Below are 16,887 nucleotides of genomic sequence, written 5' to 3' on the forward strand. Positions count from 1 at the left end.
GAGCAGAATTACCAGGGGATGTGGCACTGTAGATAGTACAGGGGAGATTTACCAGAATATTGCACTAGAGAGTGTACAGACGAGATTTACGAGGATTTTGCACTAGAGAGGTCAGAGGTGATTTACCAGGATGTTGCACTGGAGAGGGTATCGATGACATTTAACAGGATGTTACACTGAAGCGTGTATAGAATAATTTTTAACAGGATATTGCATTAGAGATGGTGCAGAGGAGATTTACCAGGATGTTGCACTGCAGAGTGTAGAAAAGAGATTTTCATGGATGTTGCACTAGAGTGGGTACAGAGGAGATTTACCCGGATGTTGCACTAGAGAGGTTAAAGAAGAGATTTACCACGATGTTGCACTGGAGAGGGTACAAAGGAGATTTAACAGGAAGTTGCACTGGAGAGGGTACAGATGAGATTAACACGATGTTGCACTGGGGAGGTACAGTGGAGATTTACCAGGGGATGTAGCACTGTAGAGAGTATAGGGGACATTTACCAGAATATTGCACTAGAGATGGTACATAGGAGATTTACCAGGTTGTTGCACTAGAGAAGTGAAGAGGAGATCTACTCGGATGTTGCACTAGAGTGGATGCAGAGGAGATTTACCAGGATGTTGCACTCTAGAGTGTAGTGAGCAGATTTATCAGGATGTTGCACTGGAGAGGGTAACGAGGAGATTTAGCAAGATGTTACACTGGAGAGTGTATAGTGGACTTTTAACAGGATCTTGCAGTGGAGAGGTTGCAGAGGAGATTTACCAGGATGTTGCAATACAGATTGTAGAAATGAGATTTACCAGCATGCTGCACTAGAGAGGATACAGAGGAGATTTACCAGGATGTTGCACTGCAGAGTGTACAGAGGAGATTTACCAGGGTGGTACACTGGAGAGGGTAGAGCGGGGATTTAGAAGGTTGTTGCACTGGCGAGGTTACAGAGGAGATTCAACAGGATGTTGCAGTGGAGAGGTTGCAGTGGAGATTTACCAGGATGTTGCACTGGAGAGGGTACAGAGGAGATTTACCAGGATGTAACACTAGAGAGGATACATAGAAGATTTAGCACGATGTAACTCTGGTGAGGTTATAGAGAAATTTACCAGGATATTGCACCGAGCGTGCAGATATGATTTACCAGGATGTTGGAGTGGAGAAGGTATGGAGGAGATTTATCTGGATGTTAAACAGCAGAGGATAAAGTGGAGATTTATCAGTATGTTGAACTAGAGAGGGTACAGATGAGATTTACCAGGTCATCGCGCTATAGAGGGCACAGAGGATATTTTACAGGATGTTCCACTAGAAAGGTACAGAGGAGATTTAGCACGATGTAACAGTGATGAGGTTATAGTGAGATTTACCTGGATGTTGAACAGCAGAGGATAAAGAGGAGATTTATCAGTATGTTGAACTAGAGAGGATACAGATGAGATTTACCAGGTCATTGCGCTATAGAGGGCACAGAGGATATTTTCCAGGATGTTCCACTAGAGAGGTACAGAGGAGATTTACCAATATGTTGCCCTAGAGAGATTGCAGAGGAGATTCACCAGGATGTTGCACTGGTGATGGTACAGACGAGATTTATCAGGATGTTGCACTAGAGATGTTACAAAGGAGATTTTCCAGAATATTCCACTAGAGAGGATACAGAGAAGAATTACCAGGATGTTGCACTGCAAAGGTTACAAAGGAGATTTTTCAGGATGTTTCACCGAGAGCATGCAGAAAAGATTTACCAGAAGGTTTGAGTGGAGAAGGTACAGAGGACATTTATCAGGATGTTGCACTGGAGAATACAGCGGAGATTTACTGGGTTATTGCGCTGCAGAGGTTACAAAGGACTTTACCAGGATGTTACTCTAGAGAGGGCACAGCGGAGATTTACCAGGATGTTGAACTAGAGAGGGTACAAGGGGATATACCAGCATGTTGCACTGGAGAGGGTAAAAAGGAGATTTACCAGGATGTTGCAGAGAGACTGTTGCAAAGATATTTAAAAGGATGTTGCACTGGCGAAGGTACAGAGGAGAACTAAAAGGATGGTGCACTAGAGAGGAGGCAGAGGAGATTTACTAGGTATTGTACTAGAGAAGTTAAAGCGGAGATTTGACAAGATTTTGCACTGGAGAGGGTACCAAAGTGATTTATCAGGATGTTGCACCGAAGCAGGCAAAGAGGAGATTTCCCAGCATGTTGCCCTTGGGAGGGTACAGGGGAGATTTACCAGGATATTGCACTGGACAGAATGCAGAGGAGATTTACCAGGACTTTGCAATAGAGAATGTACAGATGAGATTTACCAGGATGTGGCATGGAGGGGGTACAGAAGAGATTACCAGGATTTTGCATTAGACAGAGTACAGAGGAGATTAACCTGGATATTGCACTAGACAGGGTACAGAGGAGATTTACCATGATATTGCACGAGAGAGGTTACAGTGGAGATTAACATGGATGTTGCACTGGAGAGGGTACAGAGGTGATTTACCAGGATATTGTACTGGAGAGGGTACAGAGGAGATTTAGCAGGATGTTGCACCGAGAGCTTGCATAGGTGATTTACAAGAATGTTGCACTGCAAATGCATAGAGGAGATTTAGAAAATGATGCATTGGAGGGAGTACAGAGGAGATTTAACAGGATTTTGCATTGGAGAGTGTACAGAGGATATTTACCAGGATGTTGTACTGGAGAGTGTACAGAGCATATTTAACAGGATATTGCAGTTGAGAGGGTACAGAGAAGATTTAACAAAATGTTGCACTGCAGAGGCTAGAGAGGAGATTTACCAGAATGTTGCACTAGAGAAGGAACAGAGGAGATTTAAAATGATATTTTGCTAGAGAGGATTCAGAGGAGATTTACTAGGATGCTGCACTGGAGAGAGTACAGAGAGATTAGCAGGATGTTGCACTAGAGAGGGTGCAGAGGAGATTTACCAGGATGTTGCAATGCAGAGCGTGAAGAGGTGATTTACAAGGATTTTGCACTGGAGGGGTACAGAGGAGATTTACCAGGATATTCCACTAGACAGAGTACAGAGGAGATATTTCACGATGTTGCACTGGAGAGGTGTAAGAGGAGAGTTACCAGGAGAAGTTGCACTATTTAGAGTGCAGGTTAGATTTGTCAGAATATTGCACTAGAGAGGGTACAGAGGAGATTTACCAGGATGTTGCACTAGAGATGGTGGAGAGGAGATTTACTAGGATGTTGCACTAGAAAGGGTGCAGAGGAGATTTATGAGGATGTTGCACTAGAGACGGTAGAGTGGAGATTTGTCACGATGTTGCACTGCAGACAGTACAGACGATATTGATCAAGATGTTACACTGGAGAGGGTAGCGAGGAGATTTAGCAGGTTGTTGCACTGGCGAACGTGCAGAGCTGTTTCAATAGGATGTTGCAGTGGAGAGGTTGCAGAGGAGATTAACCAGGATGTTGCACTGGAGAGCGTACAGAAGAGATTTACCAGGATTTTCCACTAGAGATGATACAGAGAAGATTCAACAGGATGTTGCACTGGAGAGGTTACAAAGAGACTTACCAGGATATTACACCGAGAGCTTGCAGAGGATATTTACCAGAATGTTGGAGTGGAGAGGGTACAGAGGAGATTTAACTGGATGTTGAAAAGGAGATGGTACAGTGGAAATTTACCAGTATGTTGCACTAGGGAGTTTACAGAGGAGATTTATCTGTTATTGCACTATAGAGGGTACAGAGGAGTTTTAGCAGGATGTTACACTTGAGAGGTACAAAGGAGATTTTCCAGGATGTTCTGCTAGAGAGGTACAGATGAGATTTACCAGCATGTTAAACTGGAGAGATTACAGAGAAGATTTATCAGGATGTTGCAGTAGAGAGGATACAGAGGAGATTTATCAGAATGTTGCTCTAGAAAGAGTACAGAGGAGATTTACCAGGATGTTGCACCGAGAGTGTGCAGAGGAGCTTTACCAGGATGTTGGACTGCAGAGGGTATAGAGGAATTTTACAAGGACATAACACTAGAGAGTGTACAGAGGAGATTTACCAGAATGTTACACTAGAGATGGTACAGAGGAGTTTTACCAGGATGTTCCATTGGAGTGGGTAGAGAGGAGATTTACAAGGATGTTGCACAGGAGAGGATACAGAGGAGTGTTACCATGATGGTACACTAGAGAGGGTACAGTGGAGATTTACCAGGATATTACTCTAGAGAGGGTACAGAGGAGATTTACCAGGATGTTGCACCAGAGAGGATACATACGAGATTCACTAGGATGTGGTCCTAGGACGGTACAGAGGAGATTCACCGGAATGTTCCACCAGACAGTGTACAGAGCGATATAACAGGAAGTCGTACTAGAGAAGTTACAGCAGAGATTGACCAAGATGTTGCACTGGAGAGGCTACAGAGGAGATTTACCAGGGAATCTTGCACTGTAGAGATATACCATAATATTGAAATAGAGTGGGTACAGAGCAGGTTTACTAGGGTGTTGCATTAGAGAGGGTGCAGCGGAGATTTACTATGAAGTTGCACTACAAATGATGCACTGGAGATTTACGACGATGTTGCACTAGAGAGGGTACAGAGGAGATTTACCACGATGTTGCACCAGAAAGGATACGTACGAGATTCACTAGGATGTGGCCCTGGGACGGTACAGAGTGTATTCACCGGAATGTTTCTCCAGACAGGGTACAGCGGATATTTTACCAGGATGTTGCGCTGGAGAGGCGACAGAGGTGATTTACCAGGATGTTCCACTAGAGATGATAAAGAGAAGATTTACCAGGATGTTGCACTGGAGAGGTTACAAAGGAGACTTACCAGGATATTACACCGAGAGCGTGCAGAGGATATTTACCAGGATGTTGGAGTGGACAGGGTACAGAGGAGATTTACCTGGATGTTGAATAGTATATGGTGCAGAGGGGATTTACCAGTATGTTGCATTAGAGAAAGTACAGTGGAGATTTATCTGTTTATTGCACGATAGAAGCTACAGAGGAGTTTTAGCAGGATTTTAAACTAGAGTGGGTACAGAGGAGATTTTACTGGATGTTCCACTAGAGAGCTTCAGAGGTTATTTAGCAGCATGTTGCACTGGAGAGATTACAGAGGAGATTTACCATTATATTGCGCTGGAGAAGTTACAGAGGAGATTTTCCAAGATGTTGCTGTAGAGAGGATGCAGTGGAGATTTACCAGGATGTTGCACTGGAGAGATTACAGAGGAGATTTATCACGGGTTTGCCCTAGACAGGGTACAGAGGAGATTGAACAGGATGTTGCACTAGGGAGGGAACAGAGGATATTTACAGGATGTTCCACTAGAGAAAATACAGAGAAGATTTACCAGAATGTTGCACTAGAAAGGTTACAGATGAGATTTACCAGGTAGTTGCACCGACAGCAGAGGGTAGAGAGGAGTTTTACCAGGATGTTACAGAAGAGAGGGTACTGAGGAGATTTACCAGAATGTTACACTAGAGAGGGTACATAGGAGATTTTCCAGGATGTTCCAGTGGAGTGGGTACAGAGGAGATTTACCAGCATGTTGCACTGGAGAGTGTACAGAGGAGATTTACCAAGTTATTGCACTGCAGAGTGTAAAGAGGAGTTTTAGCAGGATGTTACACTAGAGAGGGTACAGATGAGATTTACCAGGATGTTACACTGAGAGTGTACAAAGGAGATTTACCAGGATGTTGCACCAGAGAGGATACATACGAGATTTACTAGGACGTGATCCTGGGAGGGTACAGAGGAGATTCACCAGAATATTACGTTAGAGAGGACACAGAGAAGATTTAGCAGGATGTTGCACTGGAGAGGGTACAGATCACATTTACCAGGTTGTTGCACCAAGAACGTGCAGAGGAGATTTAACAGCATGTTGCTCTACATATCGTGCAGAGGTGCTTTATAAGGATGTTGCACTGCAGATGGTACAGAGGAGATTTACAAAAACTTTGCAATAGTGGGAGTACAGTGGAGATTTAACAGGATTTTGCACTGGAGAGTGTACAGAGGATATTTACCAGCATGTTCCACTGGAGAGTGTACAGAGGATATTTAACAGTATATTGCACTTGTGAGGGTGAAGAGGAGATTTACCAGAATGTTGCATTGCAGAGGGTAGAGAGGAGATTTACCAGGATGTTGCACTAGAGAGGGTAGAAAAGAGATTTACCAGATGTTGCACTGGCGAAGAACAGAGGAGATTTAACGGGATCTTGTGCTGGAGATGATTCAGATGAGATTTACCAGGATGTTGCACTGGAGAGGTATAAGAGGAGATTAGCAATATGTTGCACTAGAGAGTGTGCAGATGAGATATAACAGGATGTTGCACTGCAAAGCGTGCAGAGGTGATTTACAAGGATGTTGCACTGAGAGGAGAGTTTACAGAAGTGATAAACCAGGAAGTGGCACTGGAGTGGTACGAACGATATTTACCAGGATATTGCACTAGACCGAGTACAGAGAGATTTACCAGGATGTTGCACTAGAGAGGTTACAGCGGAGATTAATCAGGATGTTGCCCTGGAGAGGGTACAGAGGAGATTTACCACGATGTTGCACCAGAGCGGGTATATGGAGATTTAGCTGGTTGTAGCATGGGATAGGTTACAGAGGAGATTTACCAGGATTTTGCATTGAAGGGAGTAGAGAGGAGATTTATCAGGATTTTGCACTGCAGAGGGTACAGAGGAGATTTTCAAGGATGATGCACTAGAGAGTGTACAGAGGAGATTTACCAGGATCTTGCACTGGAGTGAGTACAGAGGAGATTTACCAAGATGATACAATGGAAAGGGTGCAAAGGAGATTTAACAGGATGTTGCTCAGTGGAATGTACTAATGAGATTTAACAGGATGTTGCACTGGTGAGGGAACAGAAGAGACTTACCAGGATGTTACAGTAGAGAGGGTATAGAGGAGATTTACCAGGATGTTGCACTGGAGAGTGTAGAGAAGCAATTTACGACGATGTTACACTGCAAAGGGTAAGGAGTAAACTTACCAGGATGTTGCACTGTAGAAAGTACAGGGGCGATTATACCAGAATATTGCACTAGAGAGGGTACAGAGGAGATTTACTAAGATGTTGCACTTGAGAGGATGCAGAGTAGATTCACCCTGATGTTGCACTGGAGAAGGTACCGAGGAGATTTACCAGGATGTTGCACTGGAGAGGGTACAGAGGTGTTTTAATAGAATATTGCAATAGAGAAGGTGTAGAGGAGATTTATAAGGATGTTGCACTGCAGCGTGTAGAGAGGAGTTTTACCAGGATGTTGCACTGCATAGGGTACAGAGGAGATTAACCAGGATGTTACAATGGAGAGGGTAGTGAGGAGATTTAGCAGGTTGTTTCACTGGCTAAGGTATAGAGGACATTTTTACAGGATGTTGCAGTGCAGAGGTTGCAGAGATGATTGAACAGGATGTTGCACTGGGGAGGGTACAGAGGAGATTTTCCAGGATGCTGCACTACAGAGTGTACAGAGGAGATTTACTAGGATTTTGCACTAGAGAGGGTACAGTGGAGATTTACCAGGATGTGGCCGTGGGAGAGTACAGAGGATATTTACCAGGATGTTGCACTGGTGAGGGTACAGAAGAGATTTACCAGGGTACTGCAGTGGAGAGAGTACAGAGCAGATTTACCAGGATGCTGCACTGGAGATGATACGTGGTGATTTATCAGGATGTTGTACAGGAAAGAATACAGAGGAGATTTACCAGAATGTTGCAATAGAGAGTTTACAGAGGAGATTTAGCACGCTGTTGCACTGGAGGGGGAACAGAGGATATTTACCAGGATATTGGACTAGACAGGGTACAGAGGAGGTATAGCAGGATGTTGTACTTGAGAAGCTACAGCGGAGATTTACCAGAATGTTGCACTGGAGAGGGTAAAGAGGTGATTTACGAGGATGTTGCACCAGAGCGGGTAAAGAGGAGATTTACCAGGCTGTTGCACTAGAGCGGGTACAGAGGAGGTTTAGCAGGATGTAGCACTAGAGAGGTTGCACAGAACAATACCAGGATGTTGCACTGCAGAGGGTATAGAGGAGATTTATAAGAATGTTGCACTAGAGGGTGTACAGAGTTGGTTTAACAGGATCTTGTACTAGAGAGGATAAAGAGGAGATTTACCATGTTGTTGCACTGGAGAATGTACAGAGGATATTTAACAGTATATTGCACTTGTGAGGGTGCAGAGGAGATTTACCAGAATGTTGCACTGCAGAGGGTAGAGAGGAGATTTACCACGATGTTGCACTAGAGAGGGCAGAAAAGAGATTTACCAGGATGTTGCACTGGCGAAGAACAGAGGAGATTTAACAGGATCTTGTGCTGGAGATGATTCAGATGAGATTTACCAGGATGTTGCACTGGAGAGGTATAAGAGGAGATTAGCAAGATGTTGCACTAGAGAGTGTGCAGAGGAAATTTAACAGAATGTTGCTCTGCAAAGCGTGCAGAGGTGATTTTCAAGAATGTTGCACTGGAGAGGAGAGTTTACAGAAGTGATATACCAGGATGTGGCACTGGAGGGGAAGGAAGGGTATTTACCAAGATATTGCACTAGACAGAGTAGAGAGTGATTTACCAGGATGTTGCAATAGAGAGGTTACAGCGGTGATTTATCAGGATGTTGCCCTGGAGAGGGTAAAGAGGAGATTTACCACGATGTTGCATCAGAGCGGGTATATGGAGATTTAGCTGGTTGTAGCACGGGATAGGTTACAGAGGAGATTTACCAGGATTTTGCATTGAAGGGAGTAGAGAGGAGATTTATCAGGATGTTGCACTGCAGAGGGTACAGACGAGATTTTCAAGTATCTTGCACTGGAGTGAGTACAGAGGAGATTTACCAAGATGATACAATGGAGAGGTAGCAAAGGAGATTTAACAGGATTATGCACAGTGATAGGTACAAATGAGATTTAACAGGATGTTGCACTGGTGAGGGAACAGAAGAGAGTTACCAGGATGTTACCCTAGAGAGGGTATAGAGGAGATTTACCAGGATGTTGCACTGGAGAGGGTAGAGAAGCGATTTACCACGATGTTACACTTCAAATGGTAAGGAGGAAACTTGCCAGGATGTTCCACTGTAGAGAGTACTGAGGTGATTAAACCAGAATATTGCACTAGAGAGGGTACAGAGGAGATTTACTAAGGTGTTGCACTTGAGAGGATGCAGAGGAGATTCACCATGATGTTGCACTGGAGAAGGTACCGAGGAGATTTACTAGGATGTTGCACTGGAGAGGGTACAGAGGTGTTTTAATAGAATATTGCAATAGAGAAGATGTAGAGGAGATTTATAAGGATGTTGCACTGCAGAGTGTAGAGAGGAGTTTTACCAGGATGTTGCACTGCATAGGGTACAGAGGAGATTTACCAGGATGTTACATTGGAGAGGGTAGTGAGGAGATTTAGCTGGTTGTTTCACTGGCTAAGGTACATAGGAAATTCTACAGGATGTTGCAGTGGAGAGGTTGCAGAGGTGATTGAACAGGATGTTGCACTGGGAAGGGTACAGAGGGGATTTTCCAGGATGCTGCACTAGAGGGTGTACAGAGGAGATTTACTAGGATATTGCACTATAGAGGATAAAGAGGAGATTTACCAGGTTGTTGCACCTGGAGCGTGCAGAGGAGCTTTACCAGGATTTTGCTCTGCAGAGCGTGCAGAGGTGATTTACAAGGATGTTGCACTGCAGATGGTACAGAGGAGATTTACAAAAATGTTGCACTAGAAGGAGTAACGAGTTGATTTAACAGGATTTTGCACTGGACAGTGTACAGAGGATATTTACAAGGATGTTGCCCTAGATGGGTTGCAGAAGAGATTTAACAGGATGTTGTAATGCAGAAGGTAAAGAGCAGATTTAAAAGAATGATGGACTGAAGGGAGTATTGTGGAGATTTAACAGAATGTTGCACTGAAGAGTGTACATAGGAGATGTACAAGGATGATGCACTAGAGAGGGTACAGAGGAGATTTACCAGAATGTTCCTCTGGAGAAGGTACAGAAGAGATTTACCACGATGTTGCACTGGAGAGGGTATAGAGGAGATTTACCAGGAGATGTGGCATGGTCGAAAGTACATGAGAGATTTAAAAGAATATTGCACTTGAGAGGGTACAGGGAAGATTTACCAGGATGTTGCACTAGAGAGGTTCAGGGTAGATTTACTAGGATGTTGCACTAGAGAGGACGCAGAGAAGATTTACCAGGATGTTGCACTAGCGAGGTTACAGAGCACATTTGCCAGGATGTTGCACTAGAGCGGGTACCGAGGAGATATAACAGGATGTTACACTGGAGAGTGTATACTGGAGTTTTAACAGGATATTGCACTAGAGAGGGTGGAGAGGAGATTTACCAGGATGTTGCACTGCAGAATGTAGAAAAGAGATTTACAAGGATGTTGCACTATAGAGGATACAGAGGAGATTTACCAGGATGTTGCACTGCAGAGGGTACAGAGGAGATTTACCAGGATGTTATACTGGAGAGGGTAGAGAGAAAATTTAGAAGGTTATTGCACTGGCGAGGATATAGAGGAGATTGACCGGATGGTGCAATGGAGAGGTTGCAGAGGAGATTTGCCAGGTGTTGCACTGGAGAGGGTACAGAAGAGATTTACCAGGAGGTTGCACTGGAGAGGGTATAGAGGAGATTTAGAAGGATGTTGCACTAAAGAGGGAACAGAGGAGATTTACCAGGATGATCCACTAAAGAGGATACAGAGAAGATTTGCTTGTAAATATCTGAAACGAGCGTACTATCATTAGACAAACGGGACTACAGTCGGATAAGGGCAGATTTGGCTAAAGTAGACTGGAAACAAGGACTGAACGGTGGCACAATTGAGGAACAGTGGAGGACTTTTAAGGAGCTCTTTCATAATGCGCAACAAAAATATATTCCAGTGAAAAAGAAGGGCGGCAAGAGAAGAGATAACCAGCCGTGGATAACCAAGGAAATAAAAGAAAGTATCAAATCAAAGAACAATTCGTATAAGGTGGCCAAGGTAGTGGGAAACTAGAGGATTGGGAAGATTTTAAGCAACAGCAAAGAATGACTGAAAAAGCAGTAGAGAAATGGAAGATAGATAACGAAGGTAAACTTGTGCAAAACATAAAAACAGATACTAAAAGCTTTTACAGATTTACAAAATGGAAAAGAGTAACTAAAGTAAAGGTTGGTCCCTTAGAAGATGAAAAGGGAAATTTAATAGTGGGAAATGTGGAAATGGCTGAGAATTAAACAATTATTTTGCTTCCGTCTTTACAGTGATGGCACAAAAACCTTGCCAAAAATTGCTGGTCATAGGAATGTGGGAAGGGAGGACCTTGAGATGATCACTATCACTAGGGAGGTAGTGGTGGACAGACTAATGGGATTGAAGGTAGACAAGTCCCCTGGTCCTGAGGAAATGCATCCCAGTGTATTAAAAGTGATGGTGGAATTTATAGCAGATGCATTTGTTACACTCTACCAAAATTCTCTGGACTCTGGGGAGGTACCAGCGGATTGGAGAGCAGCTAATGTAACGCCTCTGTTTAAAAAAGGGGGCAGGCAAAAGGCAGGTAACTATGGGCCGGTTAGTTTAACATCTGTAGTCGGTAAAATGCTTGAAACTATCATTAACGAAGAAATAGCGGGACATCTGGATAGGAATAGTGCAATCAAGCAGACGCAGCATGGATTCATGAAAGTCAAATCATATTTAACTAATTACTGGAATTCTTTGAGGATATAACATGCATGGTGGATAGAGGTGTACCGATGGATGTGGTTTATTTAGATTTCCAAAAGGCATTCGATAAAGTGGCACACAAAAGTTTACTGCAGAAGATAAAGGTACGCGGAGTCAGAGGAAATGTGTTAGCATGGACAGAGAATGGGCTGGCGAACAGAAAGCAGAGTGTCGGGATAAATGGGCCCTTTTCCGGTTGGGAATCAGTGGTTAGTTGTGTGCCACAGGGATCAGAGCTGGGACCACAGATGTTTACAATATACATATTTGACCTAGAAGAGGGGACAGAGTGTATTGCAACAAAATTTGCAGATGACACTAAGATTATCTGGGAAAGCGGGCTGTGTAGAGGACTCAGAGAGGCTACAAGGTGATTTGGATAGGTTAAGCGAATGGGCTAATGTTTGGCAGATGGAATACAATTTCGGAAAGTGTGAGGTCATCAACCTTGGGAAAAAAAACAGTAAAGGGATTATTTTTGAATGTGGAGAAATTACAACATGCTGTGGTGCAGAGGGACCTGGGGATCCTTGTGCATGAATCCCAAAAGGTTAGTTTGCAGGTGCAGCAGGTAATCAGGAAGGCAAATGGAATGTTGGCCTTCAGTGCGAAAGGGACGGAGTACAAAAGCAGGGACGTGTTGCTGCAATTGTAAGGCCGCACCTGCAGTACTGCGTGCAGTTTTGGTCACCTTACTTAAGGAAGGATATACTAGCTTTGGAAGGGGTACAGAGACGATTCTCTAGGCTGATTCGAGAAATGAGTGCGTTACCTTATGATGTTAGATTGAGTAGACTGGGACTTTACTCCTTGGAGTTCAGAAGAATGAGGGGTGATCTTATAGAAACATTTAAAATCATGAAAGGGATAGACAAGATAGAGGCAGAGAGGTTGTTTCCATTGGTGGGGAAGACTTTAACTAGGGGGCACAGCCTCAAAATACGGAGGAGCCAATTTCAAACCGAGTTGAGAAATAATTTCTTCTCCCAGTGGGTTGTGAATCCATGGAATTCACTGCCCAAGGAAGCACTTGAGGCTGGCTCATTGAATGTTTTCAAGTCAAAGATAGATAGATTTTTAAGCAATAAGGGAATTAAGGGTTAAGAGGAGAGGGCGGGTAATTGGAGCTGAGTCCACGACGAGATCAGCCATGATCTTATTGAATGGTCGAGCAGGCTCGAGGGGTCAGATGGCCTTCTCCTGTTCCTAATTCTTATGTTCTTATGTTCTTATGTTCTTATTTTATACTGGAGATTGTACAGAGGATATTTAACCGGATATTGCACTTGAGAGGGTACAGAGGAGATTAAATAGAATGTTGCACTGCAGAGGATGGAGAGGAGATTTACAAGGATGTTGCAATAGAAAGGATAGAAATGAGATTTATCAGGATGGTGCACTGGCGATGGAACAGAGGAGATTTAACAAGATGCTGTGCTAGAGAGGATTCAGACGAGAATTACCAGGATGTTGCACTGGAGAGGTTACAGAGGAGATTAGCAGGATGTCGCACTAGAGAGGGTGCAGAGGAAATTTACCACGATGTTGCACTGCAGAACGTGCAGAGGTGATTTACCAGGCTATTGCACTAGACAGGATGTTATCCTCGGGTTGATTCAGAGGAGATTTTACCATGATGTTGCACTGGAGAGTTTATAGATGAGATTTAACAGGATGTGGCACTGGAGGGGTACCGAGGAGATTTACCAGGATATTGCACTAGACAGGGTACAGAGGAGATTTACCAGGATGTTGCACTAGAGTGGTTACAGCGGATATTTACCAGGATGTTGCCCTGGAGAGGGTACAAAGGAGATTTACCACGATGTTGCACCGGAGCGGGTATAGCGGGGATTTACCAGGTTGTTGCATTGGAGAGATTACAGTGGAGCTTTACCACGATGTTACACTGCAGAGGGTACAGAGGAGATTTACAAAACTGTTGCACTGATGGGAGTACAGAGGAGATTTAACAGCATGTTGCATTGCTGAGGGTACCGAGGAGATTTACAAGGATGATCTACTAGAGAGGTTAAAGAGGAGATTTACCACGATCCTGCACTGGAGCGAGTGCAGAGGAGATTTACCAAGATGTTACAATGGAGAGGGTCAGAGGAGATTTAACAGGATGTTGCACAGTGGAAGGTATGGAAGAGATGTAACAGGATGTTGCACTTCAGAGGATTCAGAGGAAATTTACCAGGATGTTGCACTGGTGAGCGTACAGAAGAGATTTACCAGCATGTTGCACTGGAGAGAGTGCAGAGGAGATTTACCAAGATGTTGCATTGGAGAGTGAACAGAGGTAAATCACCAGGATGTTGCACTGGAGAGGGTAAAAAGGAGATTTACTAGGATGTTGCACTGGAGAGGGTGCTGAGGTGTTTTACCAGGATGTTGCATTGGAAAGGGTACAGAGGTGATTTACCAGGATGTTGCACTGACGAGGGTACGGAAGAGATTTACCAGAATGTTACATATGAGAGGGTACAGAGGAGATTTATCAGGTTGTTGCACTGGAGAGGGTACAGAAGAGTTTTACCACGATGTTGCACTGGGATGGGTAAAGAGGAGATTTACCAGGATGTTGCACTGGAAACGGTACAGAGGGGATTTACCAGGATGTTGCACTGGTGAGGGTACGGAAGAGATTTACCACAATGTTACACTAGAGAGGGTACAGAGGAGATTTATCAGGATGTTGCACTGGAGAGGGTAGAGAGGAGCTTTGCCACGATGTTGCACTTGAAAGGGTAAAGAGGAGATTTAGCAGGATCTTGCACTGGAGAGGGTACAGAGGAGATTTACCAGGAAGTTCCACTAGAGAGGATACAGTGAAGCTTTACCTGGATGTTGCATTGGAGAGTGTACAGAGGTGAATCACCATGATGTTGCACTGGAGTGGGTACAGCGGACATTTACCACGATGTTGCAGCAGAGAGGGTGCAGAGAAGATTTACCAGGATGTTGCACTGGAAAGGGTACAGAGGTGATTTACCAGAATATTGCACCGGCGAGGATACAGAAGAGATTTACCAGGATGCAGCACTAAAGAGGCTACAGATGAGATTTACCAGGATGTTACACTGGAGAGGGTACAGAAGAGATTCACCACGATGCTGCACTGGAAATGGTACAGAGGAGATTTACCAGCATGTTGCACTGCAGAGAGTACAGGGGCGATTTACCAGAATATTGAACTAGAGAGGGTGCAGAGGAGATTCACTAGGATGTTGCACGAGAGAGGATGCAGAGGAGATTTACCAGGATGTTGCACTTGAGATGGTGTAGAGGAGATTTACGATGATGTTGAAATGCAGAATGTAGAGTGGAGATTTAACAGTATGTTGCACTGCAGAGTATACAGAGGAGATTTACCAGGATGTTACAGTGGAGAGGGTAGAGAGGAGATTTAGTAGAATGTTGCACTGGCGAGGGTACAGAGGAGATTCAACAGGATGTTGCAGTGGAGAGATTGCAGAGGAAATTCACCTGGATGTTGCACTAGAGAGGGTACAGAGGAGATTTACCAGCAATTTTCACTAGAGAGTAATCAGAGAAGATTTAACAGCATGTTGCACTTGAGAAGGTACAGAAGAGATTTACCAGGATGTTGCACCAACACGTGCAGAGGAGATTTAGCCGGACGTTGCAATGGAGAGTGTACAGAGGAGATTTACCTGGATGTTGCACTAGAGGGGGGGACAGAGGAGATTTACCAGGATCTTGCACTAGAGATGGTACAGTGGAGATTTACCAGGATGTGGCTCTGGGATAGTACAGAGTAGAAACACCAGGATGTTGCACTAGACAGAGGAAACAGTATATTTATCAGCATGTTGCACTGGTGAGGGTACAGAAGAGATTTACTAGGACATTGCAGTGGAGAGGGTACAGAAGAGATTTACCAAGATGTCGCACTGGAGATGATACGAGTGATATTTAAAAGTATGTTGCACTGGAGAGGGTACAGAGGAGATTTACCAGTTTATTTCACTGCAGAGAGTATAATGGAGATTTACCAGGATGTTAAACTAGAGACGGTACAAAGGTGATTTACAAGGATGTTGCACCAGAGAGGGTACAGGTGACATTTACTAGAATGTGGCTCTGGGAGGGTAAAGAGGAGATTCACAATCATGTTCCACCAGACAGGGTACAGAGGAGATTTACCAGAATGTTGCACTAGTAAAGTTACAGAGGAAATTTACCAGGATATTGCAGAGAGGATACAACGGAGATTTACCTGGGTGTTGCAGGGAGAGTGTGTAAAGGACATTTAAAAGGATGTTGCACTTGCGAAAGTACAGAGGAAATTTAACAGAATGTTGTGCTAGAGAGGATGCAGATGAGATTTACTAGCTAATTGCACTGGGGGGGTTACAGAGGAGATTTACCAGGGTGTTGCACTAGACAGTGCACAGAGAGATATAGCAGGATGTTGTACTAGAGAACTTACAGTGGAGATTTACCAAGATGTTGTACTGGAGAGGTTTCAGAGGTGATTTACCAGGATGTTGCACCAGAGCAGGTAGAGAAGAGATTTACCAGCATGTTGCACTGGAGAGGGTACAGGAGAGATTTATCAGCATGTTGCACAGGAAAGAACACAGAGGCGATTTATCAGGATGTTGCCCTGGAGCGGGTACAGATGAGATTTACCAGGATATTGCACTAGACATGGTACAGAGGAGATTTACCAGGATGTTGCACTTGAGAAGTTACAGCGGATAGTTAACAGGATGTTGCACTGGAGAGGGTACAGAAGTGATTTTCCTGCTTGTTGCACCGGAGCGGTACAGATGAGATTTACCAGTCTGATGCACTAAAGCGTGTACTGAGGAGATTTACCAGGAAGTTATTCTAGTGAGGATAAAGAGGTGATTTACCAGGATGTTGCACTGTAGAAGGTACAGAAGGGATTTACCACGATGTTGCACTGAATAGGTTACAGAGGTGATTTACAAAAATGTTGCACTAGAGAAGGTGCAGAGGAGATTTACCAGGATGTTGCACTAGAGACGGTACAGAGGAGATTTAACAGGATGTTACATTAGGGATGATACAGAGAAGATTTAGCAGGAAGT

Source organism: Pristiophorus japonicus, chromosome Y, assembly GCF_044704955.1.
Source record: "Pristiophorus japonicus isolate sPriJap1 chromosome Y, sPriJap1.hap1, whole genome shotgun sequence".
NCBI classification, from domain to species: Eukaryota; Metazoa; Chordata; class Chondrichthyes; family Pristiophoridae; genus Pristiophorus; species Pristiophorus japonicus.